Source organism: Dendrobates tinctorius, unplaced genomic scaffold (genome assembly GCF_039654945.1).
Source record: "Dendrobates tinctorius isolate UK_male_01 unplaced genomic scaffold, ASM3965494v1 ptg000129l, whole genome shotgun sequence".
NCBI lineage: Eukaryota > Metazoa > Chordata > Amphibia > Anura > Dendrobatidae > Dendrobates > Dendrobates tinctorius.
Window position 1 is genome coordinate 22182696 of NW_027361797.1, and position 18848 is coordinate 22201543.

At 49.2% G+C, this 18848-nt stretch overlaps 1 protein-coding gene and 1 long non-coding RNA gene across 5 annotated transcripts in view; one reads left to right on the top strand and one right to left on the bottom strand.

The window, feature by feature from the left end:
• Positions 1-10996, bottom strand: part of LOC141047657 (uncharacterized) — a 36839-nt gene extending 25843 nt beyond the window's left edge. The window contains exon 1 of the long non-coding RNA XR_012219874.1: positions 10705-10996. This is a non-coding gene — a long non-coding RNA (uncharacterized lncRNA). The remainder of the gene's footprint in view (positions 1-10704) is intronic.
• LOC141047656 (coatomer subunit delta-like) overlaps positions 10968-18848 on the top strand; it is a 73373-nt gene continuing 65492 nt past the window's right edge. The window contains exons 1-2 of one of the 4 annotated variants that reach the window (XR_012219873.1): positions 10997-11239; positions 16264-17398. The gene's annotated coding sequence lies outside the window, so the exon portion shown is untranslated. The other 3 variants (XM_073542850.1, XM_073542848.1, XM_073542849.1) reach the window with 3 other exon arrangements.

Consider the following 18848-nt stretch of genomic DNA (forward strand, 5'->3'; position numbering starts at 1 on the left):
AAAGTGCAGCACAGATTCATCTCAACTAAAAGCCTTAGATCAGGAAAAGAACATTTAATATCTTTCCCAAATTCTTATGAAACATTTACAGCACAACTCAATTTGTTATGTATTTTAGGAGTCTGTTCCTTTTACAACCAACTCCAACTCCACAAAAATGGACACAGACTAGTCCACAGCCTTGTGACCGCAGGTCAAATTGAACAATGCTGAGGATTTGATATCTGCAGCCTATTAATTTCTGTATGGTTAGTAATTAATCTGTGGTTACAGTAACGTACTGGAAATGGCCATGATTTGTAAACTTGTAGTAGGTCGGAGTCACACTACTGTACAACACGGCCAAGTGCTATGCGAGAAAACATCGCATAGCTCTCAGCCCAGTGTAACTCTAGGGAAAGCTCAGATCTGCAATTATTTTCGCATGCTATATCGGCATGCGAGATCAATCGCAGCATGACTCGGCTCACTCATACACAAGTCTATGGGTGTGAGTGACAATGCACAGCACCCTGATATCACCCGAGTGCAGTGCGATATACGCCGACAGCAGAGATGGAGAAATTAATTTCTCCGCCTCCTCCGAAGCTGTGCTCCAATCCTCTCTGTGCGAGAGGATCAGAGCACAATAGCATTGATACTCGCTCGGCTCCTGCTCTGGTGTGAGCCAAGGGTCATTAGCATATTGCACACAGCATCACTAACATGTTTCTCTCAAGCAAAATGTCCCAGTATTTATTGCAAAAATCACTTTTCATACTTTAAGGCCGGGGTCACACTGGCGAGGAATTCGGCCGAGTGAGAGGCGCTAAAAGCACGCATTAGACACGGACCAATGATTCTCTATGGGGTCCCTCGCACCAGGCGTATATTTCTCATCCGTATTCTACGCTCCGTGCCAATCGCAGCATGCTGCGTTTGTCAGCTTACTACGCCCGTAGTACGCCAACGCAAGTCTATGGGTGCGCAAAAAATACGGATTACACACGGACCACACATGTGACTTGCGAGAAATACGCACCCGGTGTCTTTTAGCAAAGCCGGCAATTCAGTGCGCTATACAGTAAACTCACCCTGACAGGTTTAATAAAGAAACGAAAGAATAGATATAGACACATAGAATGCATATATACACTCACTGGCCACTTTATTAGGTACACCATGCTAGTAAGGGGTTGGACCCCCTTTTGCCTTCAGAACTGCCTCAATTCTTCGTGGCAGAGATTCAACAAGGTGCTGGAAGCATTCCTCAGAGATTTTGGACCATATTGACATGATGGCATCACACAGTTGGCGCAGATTTGTCGGCTGCACATCCCTGATGCGAATCTCCCGTTCCACCACATCCCAAAGATGCTCTATTGGATTGAGATCTGGTGACTGAGGAGGTCATTTGAGTACAGTAAACTCATTGTCATGTTCAAGAAACCAATCTGAGATGATTCGAGCTTTATGACATGGCGCATTATCCTGCTGAAAGTAGCCATCAGATGTTGGGTACATTGTGGTCATAAAGGGATGGACATGGTCAGCAACAATACTCAGGTAGGCTGTGGCGTTGCAACGATGCTCAATTGGTACCAAGGGGCCCAAAGAGTGCCCAGAAAAAATTCCCCACACCATGACACCACCACCACCAGCCTGAACCGTTGATACAAGGCAGGATGGATCCATGCTTTCATGTTGTTTACGCCAAATTCTGACCCTACCATCCGAATGTCGCAGCAGAAATCGAGACTCATCAGACCAGGCAACGTTTTTCCAATCTTCTACTGTCCAATTTCGATGAGCTTGTGCAAATTGTAGCCTCAGTTTCCTGTTCTTAGCTGAGAGGAGTGGTACCCAGTGTGGTCTTCTGCTGCTGTAGCCCATCTGCCTCAAAGTTCGACGCACTGTGCGTTCAGAGATGCTCTTCTGCCTACCTTGGTTGTAACGGGTGGCAATTTGAGTCACTGTTGCCTTTCTATCAGCTCGAACCAGTCTGCCCATTCTCCTCTGACCTCTGGCATCAACATGGCATTTCCGGCCACAGAACTGCCGCTCACTGGATTTTTTTTCTTTTTCGGACCATTCTCTGTAAACCCTAGAGATGGTTGTGCGTGAAAATCCCAGTAGATCAGCAGTTTCTGAAATTCTCAGACCAGCCCTTCTGGCACCAACAATCATGCCACGTTCAAAGGCGCTCAAATCACCTTTCTTCCCCATACTGATGCTCGGTTTGAACTGCAGGAGATTGTCTTGACCATGTCTACATGCCTAAATGCACTGAGTTGCCGCCATGTGATTGGCTGATTAGAAATTAAGTCTTAACACACAGTTGGACAGGTGTACCTAATAAAGTGGCCAGTGAGTGTATATTTATATATATGCATTCTATGTGTCTATATCTATTCTTTGGTTTCTGTTAGAAACCCTGTCATAGGGTTCCATTATATGACAATTTTGCAAGCCTGCGAGAAAATCTCACCATACGGATGCAGACATGCGCAAAATACGCGACCACACCTTGATTACGGATGACATACGGAGCACTGTTTAGGGGCCATTCATCCGTATTACGCATGTAAAATACTGACCGTATTCGGTTAGTGTGACCCCGGCCTTATAGAGGTGGGCAGACGCCTGGATGTAAGGGTCCAGCTGAATAGTTATAAAAAGTTCGGGTTCAGGTACCAGAACTGTACTAGGACCCACTCACTTGAATCGGGGACCCAGGTGTGTAAAACTTGTTCCATCATTCCTAAGACGACTCATGGCTGTACTAGCTCAAAAGGGTGCTTCTACTCAATGCTGAGCAAAGGGTCTGAATACTTATGAACATGTGATATTTCAGCTTTTCTTTTTAATAAATTTGCAAAAATTTCTACATTTGTTTTTTTTCAGTCAAGATGGGGTGCAGACACATTAATGAGAAAAAATGAACTTTTTTGAATTTACCAAATGGTTGAAATGAAACAAAGAGTGAAAAGTTTAAAGGGGTCTGGATACTTTCCGTACCCACTGTATCTTTAACCTTTATTCCGTATTTCTTACTGCTGCGATCATCTGATCTCTTCTACTTTATATAGTAAAATACAAATGCATGTTCACACACACAGGAAATTACACATGCACGCGCATACACATGAAAATACACATGTACGCTCCCACAGAAAAATACACATACACGCTCACACACAGGAAAAATACACATACCCGTTCACACACAGGAAAATACACAAGCACGATTATACAGGAAAATACACATGCATGTTCACATACCAAAATACACATGTATGCTCACACATGCAGGTTCACACAGGAAAATACAAATGCACACTCACACAGGAAAATACACCTGCATGCTCACACACAGGAAGATACATATACATGCTCGCTCACACAAACAGAAAAATACACATGCACGCACACACACACAGGATAAGACACATGCAGCTCACACACAGGATAATACACATGCACGATCAAACACACAGGAAAATACAAATGCGTACTCAAACACAGTGTGCACAGAGCACAACAGTGTGATGATCTCTCTGCTGTGCTCTGAACAGGTCGGTGAGGAGAGGCACTGCAGACAATCACCCCAGACGGACCTCCCCTCCCTGGCATCTTCTTCCCCATGCAGGTCCTGTCATCGCACTGTCCAGTGCGTGCGATGACGGGAAAATGAAGCCCACAGCTTACGCTCCGAGGTACAACAAAATGGCCGCAATCTCCTCCCACAGCTGTGACCTGGACAGCCCAGGGCGCATGCCTAGATCACAGCTAATCAGCAGGTGAAGCGGCCTCAATGCTAGAGATGTAGTCGCTGTTCGACCGCAGGCTCTTTTATGCCCGTGGCTGCCGTAAGTGAGATGTGCAAGCGTCATGGTTAGGCCGGTTTCACACTAGCGCTTTTTCAGCGCGCGCACGGCCGGGGGTAGCTCCGCCCCCGAGCCGGCTCTCTGCCCGGCGTGCCCGCCCCTTCCTTGTAGCGCCGCCTCCTAGCGGACAGCGGCGCCTGCGATCGGCGCACCCTATCTTTAGCATAGGGTGCGCCGATCGTGCGCAGGCCGTGCGCTAGTTGCGCTTTGACCTGCGCTGCGCACTTTTGACGGTGCGCCGTGCGCGCCAAAATCAAACTTTTCGGATTTTGGCGCGCACGGCGCACCGTCAAAAGTGCGCAGCGCAGGTCAAAGCGCAACTAGCGCACGGCCTGCGCACGATCGGCGCACCCTATGCTAAAGATAGGGTGCGCCGATCGCAGGCGCCGCTGTCCGCTAGGAGGCGGCGCTACAAGGAAGGGGCGGGCACGCCGGGCAGAGAGCCGGCTCGGGGGCGGAGCTACCCCCGGCCGTGCGCGCGCTGAAAAAGCGCTAGTGTGAAACCGGCCTTAGACACCCCCACTAATTAAAATGTCAGCTAAATAGAAAAAATATAAATTAGTTTTGTATTAAAGATTGATTATACAGTCATATGTTAAAGTTTGGGCACCCCTATTAATGTTAACCTTAATTCTTTGTAACAATTTTGTTTTTTTGCAATAGCTATTTCAGTTTCATATATCTAATAACTGATGGACTCAGTTATATTTCTGGATTCAAATGAGGTTTATTGTACTAACAGAAAATGTGCAATCTGCATTTAAACAAAATTTTAAAAATTAAAATCATGGCACCTTCCCGCATGTGTAAAAAAGGTAAATACGCATCTGCTAGTTTGCATAATAGGTGCGGACGTTATGCAGCGTCAAAACCACAGCAGATCCTGAACGTGGGAATGTACCCTAATGCAGTGACATTGAGTACCGCGACAAGCAGAAGTCAATGGCTATGTGCACACGATGCGTTTTCGCGTTTTTTTAACGTTTTACTGACCTGCGTCGGTCTGCGCACGGCCGCCGCTAAGCTCCGCCCCCTGGCCGCTCCGACTATGGGCACATGACACTGCATGCGACCTGTGTACCCCATTTTTAGCAGTGGGTACGCAGGCCGTGCGCAGGTATGCGTTTGTCGGCGCATGCGTCCTTTCAACGGTGCGCCGAGCGCACCAAAATGCAACACTGTGCGTTTGGCACAGGTAGGGTACGCAGGTCGCATGCAGCGTTATGCGCCCATAGGCGGAGCTTAGCGGCGGCCGTGCACAGACCGACGCAGGTCAGTGAAACGCTAGCATGAAACTAGCCTAAATGGTCCAAAAACGCAATGGAATACTTATTGCAAGGTAATTCAATGACAATCCTGAAGTGTTGTGCACATGATCAGGAAATTTCTGTCCGTATTTGCTGCGTTTTATTTTCCGCAGCATGTCAATTCTTTTTGCGTTTCTACAGTGTGTTTTTGACTCATTGACTTCAATTGAGTCAGTCAAATCTGCAGCAAAAACACAGCTGTAAAAAGATTTGCATCTTTGCTGCATTTTTACTGCTTAGGCCTGTTTCACACATCAGTTTTTTCAAATCAGTCAAGATCCGCCGTTTTCTAAAAAAAAAGGATCCGCATGCGCGGTCGAAAATGGCGGACACGACGCACAAAAACGTTACATGTAACGTTTTTGTGTGCGTCGCGGCCGCCAAAACACGACGCATGCGACGTGTGGCCATACGTCGCAATGCGTCGCTAATGCAAGTCTATGGAGAAAAAACGCATCCTGCGGACAACTTTGCAGGATGCGTTTTTTCTCCAAAACGGCGCATTGCGACGTACGTCACACGACGCTAGTGTGAAAGTAGCCTTAGATAAAAGAGAACCTAGAAATGTTTGGTGTCTATGAACTTGTAATGACCTGGAGAATCATAACGGCAGGTCAGTTTTAGCATTTAGTGAACCTAGCATAAAAGCCAAACAAAAAACAAGAGTGGGAATTCACTTTTTTTGCAATTTCACCGCACTTGGAATTTTTTTCCCATTTTTCTAGTACAGAACAAATGGTGTCGTTCAAAAGTACAACTCGTCGTGCACATAGCGCAAGTCAGCCTTTTTGTGACTTTCCTCTTGTGGTATCCTTGGGGTTGTAATGCGACCGCCATTCACCTGAATTACGCTGTGATGCACCATAGTAACAGCACATAGTGATCTTTGCCATGGGACACGTGTCGCGGCTAAAGTCAGTGTAGCCCAGGTCTTACAAGGTCAGGCACCCTAACAAAACATGCAACTGTCAAACTCCTTGCATACTAAGGCCTGTTCCACACTTCAGTCTTTTGGAATCAGTCTCAATCCGTCAAATTGTGAAAAAAACGGATCCACTGCTGATTGCAAAAAACTGATGCACCAGATCAGTCTTTTTTACGGATTTGTTGCAGCATCCGTCACTGGATTCCGCCATGTGACGGACGGCGACGGATCCGTCGCCAATAGGCATCCATTCTACCAGACAACGGACGGCGACAAATCCATCACCGTCCGTCTTTTCTACACAGACAAAAAACGTTCTTCTGGACGTTTTTTCTGGCCGATGGACAGGTATTTTATGGCGGATCCGTCGCACGGCGGACAAAACGGAAGGCCAACCGTCACAATCCGTCGCTAATACAAGTCTATGGGGAAAAAGACAGATCCGCCAGGCAAATCCGTCGGATCCATTTTTTTCCGCTGACGGATTTTGACTGACGCTGGAAAACGTAACTGTGAAACAGGCCTAATCCATAAAAAATAAAATTACAACATTGTTACTGCAGTAATCGTACAGATCTGGAGAATCCTGTTTCCATGTTTTCGTTATCACACTATACTCTATAAAACAAAATTTAAAAAAATGATGGCAGAATAATTTTTTCACACCACTTGAGACATTTTTCCCCCATTTTTCATTACATTATATGGTAAAATAGATGGTGTGATTCAAAGTACAACTGGTGCTGCACAATAACTAGCTCTAGTATGGCTATGTCAGAAAATAAAACAAAATAAGACTCTTGGAAGAGAAGGAAAAAGCGGAAGCGCAAACAATTAATCAATCACCGGGTCAGAAAAGGGGTTACATGCTACATCTAAACACTCATCAAAATCCTGTCAGGTTAAAGTGACCTAAAAGGCTTTCCACTATTTCCAGCTGCAGTGAACTCTGCTCAGGGGCCGACAAGGAGATAGACAAGGATGAGAGAGAGATTTTAGCGGCTCCCGGGACGGTAGTTAAGGGTTAAAATGCTTCCCAGAGTGAAAATAGCAGACCGTCACTGCAAAAAAAACTTTGCAGGGTTCCTCTCATCCGCCCGGGAGGCGCTAAAATCTTGGCGGGTCTGTACAATAATGTGTGACGGACGACCGTCAGTCAAGATCCGCCAATAATGTAAGTCTATGGGTGTAAAAAATGGATCTGCCCCTTTTTTGGCGGATCCGTTTTTTAAAAATTGGCGGATCTTGACTGACGGGAAAAAACAGATGTGTGAAACAGGTCTTACAGTAACTGTTCTACTAATGCAGTACTAAGTTTAGCTTGCGCTATTTGCCAACACGGTTGTATATTAATTTCCACCTCTTTATATGGCTACCCTTTGCGAGTGCAATACATAAAGCCTGCCATTAGGCATGAAACTACTGAACATTAGGTCCATGCTATTTATTTCGCTACTTCTACAATTCAACGGATTTGCTGCTTATTTCTTTATATAGAAATATCACGAGCGGTGCCGCTAATCTTTATATAGAAATATCACGAGCGGTGCCGCTAATCTTTATATAGAAATATCACGAGCGGTGCCGCTAATCTTTATATAGAAATATCACGAGCGGTGCCGCTAATCTTTATATAGAAATATCACGAGCGGTGCCGCTAATCTTTATATAGAAATATCACGAGCGGTGCCGCTAATCTTTATATCGAAATATCACGAGCGGTGCCGCTAATCTTTATATAGAAATATCACGAGCGGTGCCGCTAACCTTTATATAGAAATATCACGAGCGGTGCCGCTAACCCTTATATAGAAATATCACGAGCGGTGCGGCTAACCCTTATATAGAAATATCACGAGCGGTGCCGCTAATCTTTATATAGAAATATCACGAGCGGTGCCGCTAATCTTTATATAGAAATATCACGAGCGGTGCCGCTAATCTTTATATAGAAATATCACGAGCGGTGCCGCTAATCTTTATATAGAAATATCACGAGCGGTGCCGCTAATCTTTATATAGAAATATCACGAGCGGTGCCGCTAATCTTTATATAGAAATATCACGAGCGGTGCCGCTAATCTTTATATAGAAATATCACGAGCGGTGCCGCTAATCTTTATATAGAAATATCACGAGCGGTGCCGCTAATCTTTATATAGAAATATCACGAGCGGTGCCGCTAACCCTTATATAGAAATATCACGAGCGGTGCGGCTAACCCTTATATAGAAATATCACGAGCGGTGCCGCTAATCTTTATATAGAAATATCACGAGCGGTGCCGCTAATCTTTATATAGAAATATCACGAGCGGTGCCGCTAATCTTTATATAGAAATATCACGAGCGGTGCCGCTAATCTTTATATAGAAATATCACGAGCGGTGCCGCTAATCTTTATATAGAAATATCACGAGCGGTGCCGCTAACCCTTATATAGAAATATCACGAGCGGTGCCGCTAACCCTTATATAGAAATATCACGAGCGGTGCCGCTAACCCTTATATAGAAATATCACGAGCGGTGCCGCTAACCCTTATATAGAAATATCACGAGCGGTGCCGCTAATCTTTATATAGAAATATCACGAGCGGTGCCGCTAATCTTTATATAGAAATATCACGAGCGGTGCCGCTAATCTTTATATAGAAATATCACGAGCGGTGCCGCTAATCTTTATATAGAAATATCACGAGCGGTGCCGCTAACCCTTATATAGAAATATCACGAGCGGTGCCGCTAATCTTTATATAGAAATATCACGAGCGGTGCCGCTAATCTTTATATAGAAATATCACGAGCGGTGCCGCTAATCTTTATATAGAAATATCACGAGCGGTGCCGCTAATCTTTATATAGAAATATCACGAGCGGTGCCGCTAATCTTTATATAGAAATATCACGAGCGGTGCCGCTAATCTTTATATAGAAATATCACGAGCGGTGCCGCTAATCTTTATATAGAAATATCACGAGCGGTGCCGCTAATCTTTATATAGAAATATCACGAGCGGTGCCGCTAATCCTTATATAGAAATATCACGAGCGGTGCCGCTAACCCTTATATAGAAATATCACGAGCGGTGCCGCTAACCCTTATATAGAAATATCACGAGCGGTGCCGCTAATCTTTATATAGAAATATCACGAGCGGTGCCGCTAATCTTTATATAGAAATATCACGAGCGGTGCCGCTAACCTTTATATAGAAATATCACGAGCGGTGCCGCTAATCTTTATATAGAAATATCACGAGCGGTGCCGCTAATCTTTATATAGAAATATCACGAGCGGTGCCGCTAATCTTTATATAGAAATATCACGAGCGGTGCCGCTAATCTTTATATAGAAATATCACGAGCGGTGCCGCTAATCTTTATATAGAAATATCACGAGCGGTGCCGCTAATCTTTATATAGAAATATCACGAGCGGTGCCGCTAACCCTTATATAGAAATATCACGAGCGGTGCCGCTAACCCTTATATAGAAATATCACGAGCGGTGCCGCTAATCTTTATATAGAAATATCACGAGCGGTGCCGCTAATCTTTATATAGAAATATCACGAGCGGTGCCGCTAATCTTTATATAGAAATATCACGAGCGGTGCCGCTAATCTTTATATAGAAATATCACGAGCGGTGCCGCTAATCTTTATATATATAAATATCACGAGCGGTGCCGCTAATCTTTATATAGAAATATCACGAGCGGTGCCGCTAATCTTTATATAGAAATATCACGAGCGGTGCCGCTAATCTTTATATAGAAATATCACGAGCGGTGCCGCTAATCTTTATATATATAAATATCACGAGCGGTGCCGCTAATCTTTATATAGAAATATCACGAGCGGTGCCGCTAATCCTTATATAGAAATATCACGAGCGGTGCCGCTAATCTTTATATAGAAATATCACGAGCGGTGCCGCTAATCTTTATATAGAAATATCACGAGCGGTGCCGCTAACCTTTATATAGAAATATCACGAGCGGTGCCGCTAATCTTTATATAGAAATATCACGAGCGGTGCCGCTAATCTTTATATAGAAATATCACGAGCGGTGCCGCTAACCTTTATATAGAAATATCACGAGCGGTGCCCCTAATCTTTATATAGAAATATCACGAGCGGTGCCGCTAATCTTTATATAGAAATGTCACGAGCGGTGCCGCTAATCTTTATATAGAAATATCACGAGCGGTGCCGCTAATCTTTATATAGAAATATCACGAGCGGTGCCGCTAATCTTTATATAGAAATATCACGAGCGGTGCCGATAACCCTTATATAGAAATATCACGAGCGGTGCCGCTAATCTTTATATAGAAATATCACGAGCGGTGCCGCTAATCTTTATATAGAAATATCACGAGCGGTGCCGCTAATCTTTATATAGAAATATCACGAGCGGTGCCGCTAATCTTTATATAGAAATATCACGAGCGGTGCCGCTAATCCTTATATAGAAATATCACGAGCGGTGCCGCTAATCTTTATATAGAAATATCACGAGCGGTGCCGCTAACCCTTATATAGAAATATCACGAGCGGTGCCGCTAATCTTTATATAGAAATATCACGAGCGGTGCCGCCTACCAGTGACCACGTTTCCCGCCAACCTGTGACCGCGCTTCCGCCAATTTGTGACCACCAGCTTCTCTGCGCAGGCGTAGTACGTCTCACGTTTTCCTGCCGAAATTGCCCGCAGTCTATGTCGCCTGCTCCAGCAGAACTGCGCAGTTATAAACATCGGCATGACAGATTCTATCGCGCAGTTCTCACTTGTGACATAATAAAACCTTTATCCTGCACGAACAGCTTCTATGACAGAACACAAGAAGTCTCTACCCCCGCGCTGTAATGTAACCAGACAATAGTGGTATGGTAAATGCTAGACTGTATGGGCTCCTTCCAGGTGTGATGTCAGCTCTGGGGGCGTGTCATACCAGGGGGGGCGTGTTCTGACAGCAAAGGCAGGAAGAGAAGACGCCATTACACGTCTCTGCCGTCTGGTGCAGGGAGAGAAGCCTCCATTACATACTGTCTTAGCTGTCTCTATGGCGCCGGCGTCTGTGAGCAGTGTGGAGTTAGGTCAGCAGCGTCGGTAACAGGCAGGAGGGTTTAGTAACAGGTTGGTGTCTTAGATGTTTGGTTGATGGGGATGATACTTGGGCTAACTAGTGGGATTTGGGGGCTTACCTGGGAGCTGTTGGGTTCCCGGAGGGGAGGGGGAATTAATGCACGCTGGTGGGGTCTGGTTGGGTCGGGGGGTTAATGCATGCTTACGGGCTCTATTTGGGTTCGGGGGGGGGGGGTGTTAATGCACGCTTTTGGGTAGGGGTTAATGCATGCTTAGGGGTCTGTTTAGGGTCTGGAGGGGTTAATGCTTGTGGGGTCTGCTTGGGCTCCCAGAGGGATTAATGAATGCTTGCAAGGTCTATTTGGGGTCCGGGGGGGTTAATGCATGCTTGTGGGGTCTGGTTGGGGGCTTGGGATATATAATGCATGCTTGTGGGGTCTGGTTGTACTTTGGGGGGGTTCTAATATATGCTTGTGGGGCCTGTTTGGGGGCAGGGGGGATGGGGGTTAATGCACGCTTACGGGTCCGGGGGGGTTAATGCATGCTTGTGGGGTCTGGTTGTACTTCGGGGGGTACTAATGCATGCTTCTGGGGTCTGTTTGGGGCAGGGGGTTAATGCATGCTTACGGGTCTGGTGGGGTCCGGGGAGGGTTAATGCATGCTTGTGGGGTCTGGCTGTACTTTTGGGGGGGGGTTTAATGCATGCTTGTGGAGTATGTTTGGGGCAGGGGGTTAATCCACGCTTACGGGTCTGGTGGGGTCCGGGGGGGTTAATGCACGCTTGTGGGGTCTGGTTGTACTTCGGGGGGTACTAATGCATGCTTCTGGGGTCTGTTTGGGGCAGGGGTTAATGCACGCTTGTGGGGTCTGTTTGGGGCAGGGGGGTGGGGGTTAATGCACGCTTGTGGGGGTTTGGTTGTACTTGGGGGGGTGGGGGTCTGGTTGTACTTGGGGGGGGGTTACTAATGCATTTTTGTGGGGTCTGGTTGGGGGTGGGGGTTAATGCACGCTTGTGGGGTCTGGTTGTACTTGGGGGGGTGGGGGTTACTAATGCATTTTTGTGGGGTCTGGTTGTACTTCGGGGGGTACTAATGCATGCATGTGAGGTCTGCTTTGGGCTCCCAGGGGGGTTATTGCACGCTTGCAGGGTCTGTTTTGTCAGGGGGGTGGGGGTTAATGCACACTTGTGGGGTCTGCTTGGGCTCCCAGGGGTGTTAAGGCTGGCTTGTGGGGTCTGTTTGGGTCGGGGGGGTTAATGCACGTCTGAGGGGTCTGGTTGGGTCTCCGGGGGGGTGTTAATGCACGCTCCTGGGGTCTGGCTGGGTACAGGGTGTGTTAGTGCACGTTTGTGGTGTCTGGTAGTCCCGGGAGAGAGGGGTTAATGCACGTTTGTGGTGTCTGGTAGTCCTGGGAGAGAGGGGTTAATGCACGTTTGTGGTGTCTGGTAGTCCCGGGAGAGGGGGGTTGATGATGCACGCTTGTGGTGTCTGGTAGTCCCGGGAGAGGGGGGTTGATGATGCACGCTTGTGGTGTCTGGTAGTCCCGGGAGAGGGGGGTTGATGATGCACGCTTGTGGTGTCTGGTAGTCCCGGGAGAGGGGGTTAATGATGCATGCTTGTGGGGTCTGGTTGGGGGTTAATGCACGCTTGTGGGCTCTGGTTGTATTTCGGGGGGGTACTAATGCATGCTTGTGGGGTCTGCTTGGGCTCCCAGGAGGGTTAATGCATGCTTGCCGTGTCTGGTTGGGTCCCGGGGGAGGGGGTGTTAATGCACGCTTGCCGTGTCTGGTTGGGTCCCGGGGGAGGGGGTGTTAATGCACGCTTGCCGTGTCTGGTTGGGTCCCGGGGGAGGGGGTGTTAATGCACGCTTGCCGTGTCTGGTTGGGTCCCGGGGGAGGGGGTGTTAATGCACGCTTGCCGTGTCTGGTTGGGTCCCGGGGGAGGGGGTGTTAATGCACGCTTGCCGTGTCTGGTTGGGTCCCGGGGGTGTTAATGCACGCTTGCCGTGTCTGGTTGGGTCCTGGGGGGGGGGTTAATGCACGCTTGCCGTGTTTGGTTGTGTCCCGGGGGGGTTAATGCACGCTTGCCGTGTTTGGTTGTGTCCCGGGGGGAGGTTAATGCACACGCAGGGTTGGGTAGTCCTGGGGGGGCGTTAATGCACGATTGTGTGTTCTGTTTGGGTCCCGGGGGGGTTAATGCACGTTTTTGAGGTCTGGTTGGGCTCCCGGGGGATTAATGCACGCTTATGGGTTCTGGTTGGATCTCAGGGGTGGTTAATGTACGCTTGTGGGTTCTGTTTGGATTTCCGGCTGGATTAATGCATGCTTGTGGGGTCTGGGTGGGCTCCTTACTGTGGGGGGGGATTAGTGCACGTTATTGTGGTTTGGTTGGGCTCCAGGGGGGGTTAATGCATGCTTTTGGGGTCTAGTTGGGCCCTGGGGGGGTTAATGCACGTTTGCGGGGTCTGAGTGGACCCTGCATTAATCCACCCCAGATCCCACAAGCGCGGAGGGTTTAATTCACACTTGTGTGTCTGGTTGGGCTCACGGGGAGGGGGTTAATGCATGCGTTTGTTGTCTGGTGGGCTCCTTGGGGGTCTAATGCAGGGCCCAACCAGACCTCTCAAGCGTGCATTAACCCTTCCCCGGGGCCCTACCAGACCCCACAAGCATGCGTTAATTGACCCCCAGAAGCCCAACCAGACCCCACGAGCTTGCATTATCCCCAGTAGGGCCCCCCGGGGACAAACAGACCCCACAAGCGTGCATTAACTCCTCCTGGTCAGGTTGGGATCTTGGGACAGGGGGGGATTTAATGCGCAATTGTGGTGTCTTGGGGACTTGATGCTAGGGCAACGGGGCCTGTCTGCATCTGTTGTGACTTGAAAGGGATGGATTGATTTTGGGGTAGGCGCTCGACTGGTAGGGCTTTTTGTTTGGGGAAGAGGTGCCATCTGGTGGGGGTTTATACTTTCGGGGGATGGACATCCGACGGGGGATGGACATCCGACGGGTTTATGATGGGGAAGCTGGACAACCGATGGGACTTATGCTGGGAGGGGGTGGACGTCCGATGAGGTTTATGCTGGGGAGGGGTCAGGGGTGGACGTCCGATGAGGTTTTATGCGGGGGGTGAATGTCCAATGATGGTTTTATGCTGGGAATGGCATCCAATAGGGGCTTAAGGGGGGTGGACGTCCGATAGGGGCTTAGGCTTAAGGGGGGTGGACGTCCGATTAAGGTTTATGCTGGGGGGGTGGACGTCCTATGGGGGTTTATGCCTGGGTGGACGTCCGATGGGGGTTCATTCTGGGGGGTGGACGTCTGATAGGGTTTTATGCTTGGGGGCGTGTGGACGTCGGATGGGGGGGCTTATGCTTGGGGGCGTGTGGACGTCGGATGGGGGGGCTTATGCTTGGGGGCGTGTGGACGTCGGATGGGGGCTTATGCTTGGGGGCGTGTAGACGTCGGATGGGGGCTTATGCTTGGGGGCATGTAGACGTCGGATGGGGGCTTATGCTTGGGGGCATGTAGACGTCGGATGGGGGCTTATGCTTGGGGGCATGTAGACGTCGGATGGGGGCTTATGCTTGGGGGCATGTAGACGTCGGATGGGGGCTTATGCTTGGGGGCGTGTAGACGTCGGATGGGGGCTTATGCTTGGGGGCGTGTGGACGTCGGATGGGGGCTTATGCTTGGGGGCGTGTGGACGTCGGATGGGGGCTTATGCTTGGGGGCGTGTGGACGTCCGATGGGGGCTTATGCTTGGGGGCGTGTGGACGTCCGATGGGGGCTTGTGCGCATGGGGGCGTGTGGACGTGCGCATGGGGGCGTGTGGACGTGCGCATGGGGGCGTGTGGACGTGCGCATGGGGGCGTGTGGACGTGCGCATGGGGGCGTGTGGACGTGCGCATGGGGGCGTGTGGACGTGCGCATGGGGGCGTGTGGACGTGCGCATGGGGGCGTGTGGACGTGCGCATGGGGGCGTGTGGACGTGCGCATGGGGGCGTGTGGACGTGCGCATGGGGGCGTGTGGACGTGCGCATGGGGGCGTGTGGACGTGCGCATGGGGGCGTGTGGACGTGCGCATGGGGGCGTGTGGACGTGCGCATGGGGGCGTGTGGACGTGCGCATGGGGGCGTGTGGACGTGCGCATGGGGGCGTGTGGACGTGCGCATGGGGGCGTGTGGACGTGCGCATGGGGGCGTGTGGACGTGCGCATGGGGGCGTGTGGACGTGCGCATGGGGGCGTGTGGACGTGCGCATGGGGGCGTGTGGACGTGCGCATGGGGGCGTGTGGACGTGCGCATGGGGGCGTGTGGACGTGCGCATGGGGGCGTGTGGACGTGCGCATGGGGGCGTGTGGACGTGCGCATGGGGGCGTGTGGACGTGCGCATGGGGGCGTGTGGACGTGCGCATGGGGGCGTGTGGACGTGCGCATGGGGGCCTGTGCGCTTGGGGGCGTGTGGACGTGCGCATGGGGGCCTGTGCGCTTGGGGGCGTGTGGACGTGCGCATGGGGGCCTGTGCGCTTGGGGGCGTGTGGACGTCCGATGGGGGCCTGTGCGCTTGGGGGCGTGTGGACGTCCGATGGGGGCCTGTGCGCTTGGGGGCGTGTGGACGTCCGATGGGGGCCTGTGCGCTTGGGGGCGTGTGGACGTCCGATGGGGGCCTGTGCGCTTGGGGGCGTGTGGACGTCCGATAGGGGGTTTTGCTTGGGGGTGGAGGGTGCATGATGGGGATTTATGCTTGGGGGAAGGGGGCATTTGGGCTTTGATGGGTTTATCCTGTGGGGTCCACTGATTAGTGTGAGGTGGAGGTTTATGATTGGACAGGGGGGGGGGGTTACCCTGTGTGGCCCTCTGGTTGGTGTGCGGGGTGGTTAATGCTTCATTGGGGCACACAAAAAGCTATGTTTGTATGCTGCTTATGCTAGGAGGGAACACTACTAACTGGCATGAAGCTAATCCGTTTTCGCTTAGTGTCAGTAGGAGGCAGACGTGTCCGGACCACCCAGGCTGGTTTCTGCCTTAGGTCTTCATTTTTTTTTATTAATGATTTCCCTTTTTTCTTTCAGATATGGCTTTTAAGGGCGACAGAGTCGAGTTATCACTCTGATCTCCCACCTAGAATTGTCACTACCATATCATCTGTGGTCTACGAGGCAGGGCCCTAACACATCAAGAGTGTTTGCGGTTTTCCGGTGGACAGTCCTTGCCACTAATCCCCTACCCTCTCGCCCCCCAGAGCCAGATAGAGTAGGGAGGGAAGACAAATCCATTACCTGCCAGTTGCCTGAAAGTCTGTGTAAAGGTTAGGATTTGAAATCTTCAGGACAGGTATATCCTACCAGGCAGTGAGGGGGCTCCATTAAAAAAATGAAGGGACAAGACAAATATGTACTAGTTTTCCCCTGAGCAATATGGACATCTCCTGGGGAAACCTTCCTATTCATGCGGCCTCCACATTTGACAGAGGCTCCTGCGACCCTACTCTTAAAAATCCAGGCTCTTGTCTAGCCTCTGGTGGCTGGGCCACACCACCTGCGCCCTGAACAATCATGCACGCCAACTTTCTAGTGCTTCCTGCCCTCTACCTATCAGGGTAAGAGTACTTTTCTTCTGCAACAGAAGACTAAACTCCTGCTTCCCAAGAGGTGCACAGTCCAATTGTGGTTTCGGAAATGTTCAGTCCAAAAAAGCAACCAACAGGACAACTCCCCTACCCGCCAGGAAAAGAAACATTCCTTCAGGCCCAATCCCCTCCTGGCGTCCACAAACCCATCAGCGCTGGTCTACTACGCCTGGATCTAGCAGACTCCCTTTGGCATGACGGGGCGTTCCCACCTTGGATGTCTCTCAGGGTTGGCTGCCATCGCCTTCACTATTCAAGGCTGGTATTATGATATCTGGTCCTAGACACCGGAAGCAGGCCATGGGGGGGGGGGCCGAGCCACAGACCCTTCAGTCCTGCCCGCATGCACCAACATCATATTACAGTTGTACAATACATAGAAATGCATTGCATGAAACAAGCAAAATTTTTCAATGCAAAAAAATGCACTTTTATAAAATTAAAGGTTTCTATATATGTAAATGTTATTTAGCCAATATTTCTGTAAGTAAAAGTCTGAGATTTCTGTGGGAAATCTTAATTTGTTCCTCTTAAACTGGTTCTGAATGTAAATAAAACATTGCTCTGATTTAAGTCTCCATGTTGTAATTTAGCCTTTTATTTCATGCATGGACAAGCCCATTGATGCATCTGTGTAAGGCCTCTTTCACACTTCAGTTTTTTGCATCAGTCAAGATCCGCCAAAAGGACTGATGGCGGATCCGTTTTAGTACTGATGCCAACGGATGTCACCCGTCCGTTTTTTTGACGGATCCGACAAATGAAGAATTTTAAAGGAATCGCAGCCTGGAAAAGGAGAGAGAGAGAGATGTTTTTTTTTTTTTGTCCGGCAGCCAGAAAGAATTTCGGGTTAAATGAGTGTCTGGAGGATCCCCCACAGAAAAAAACGTTGCAAGCTCCGTTTTGAAATCTTTGAGGATGGTGACGGACAGGAACTTTTGGCGGATCCGCAAAAAAACGGATGCAACGGACGTCAATCCGTCACAATCCGCCAATAATGGAAGTCAATGGGGAAAAAAACGGATCCTCAAAAGAAAATTGCGGATCCGTTTTTTTTCAATACCTGGCGGATTGTGACTGATTGTAAAAAACTGAAGTGTGAAAGAGGCCTAACACATGGAAGGTACTGTAATAACTGGGTTAGGCTAGTCTCACACCAACATATCTACACGCAGTGCACGGCGCCCCCTCCCGTCATCTACTATCGCACATCGCTGCATGCCATCTGCTCACCCTATCTTGAGCATAGGGTGCGCAGACTGCGCTAGTAGGATTTTGCGTGCGCTGTGCTCTTTTGACGGTGCGCCGAGCGCCCCAAAATGCAACATGGTGCGCTCGGCGCACCGTTAAAAGGGCGCAGCGCACGCAAAATCCTACTAGCACACAGTCTGCGCACCCTATGCTAAAGGTAGGGTGCGCAGATCGCATGCAGTGATGTGCGATAGTAGGAGATGACCGGAGGAGGCGGGGATTAGTGGCGCCGTGCGCTGCATGTAGATACACTAGTGTGAAACTAGCCTTAGACAGGTAAACCACTTTTGAGACAGTAAAGTTCACTTGTACAAGCTGCATAGATGTAAGCCTGCCTTAAGGGAACATGTCACCAGGATTCCCCATAAAAAAACGATACAAACTGGTGTGCATGGAGCGTGTAAGCGCACGTTCACACTGGCCAGTGAACAGAAAAAAAACACAAACATGACTGAATACCCTGCAGTAAATGGCATAGTGGATGAAAATAATATAGGGGATTTAGTTAACACGTTCTTTATTAAAAAAAAAAAAAGCCAAAGCCATCCCACCACTTCACTGTGATGTAATTGGGACAGTCCTAACTAATAAAAACCTTACCGCTTTGTCCTGTGACTTGCATGTGGATAAGGACTGAGAAGGATTAGCCCCAAATAGTGGACACAGGAATGGGAAACCACATCAATATATAAAGGGTTTTAATATTAGTTATCACTGTCGCAATTAGGGTCACTGTGAAGTGGTAGGATGGCTTATGGCTTCTGCATTTTTTTTAAA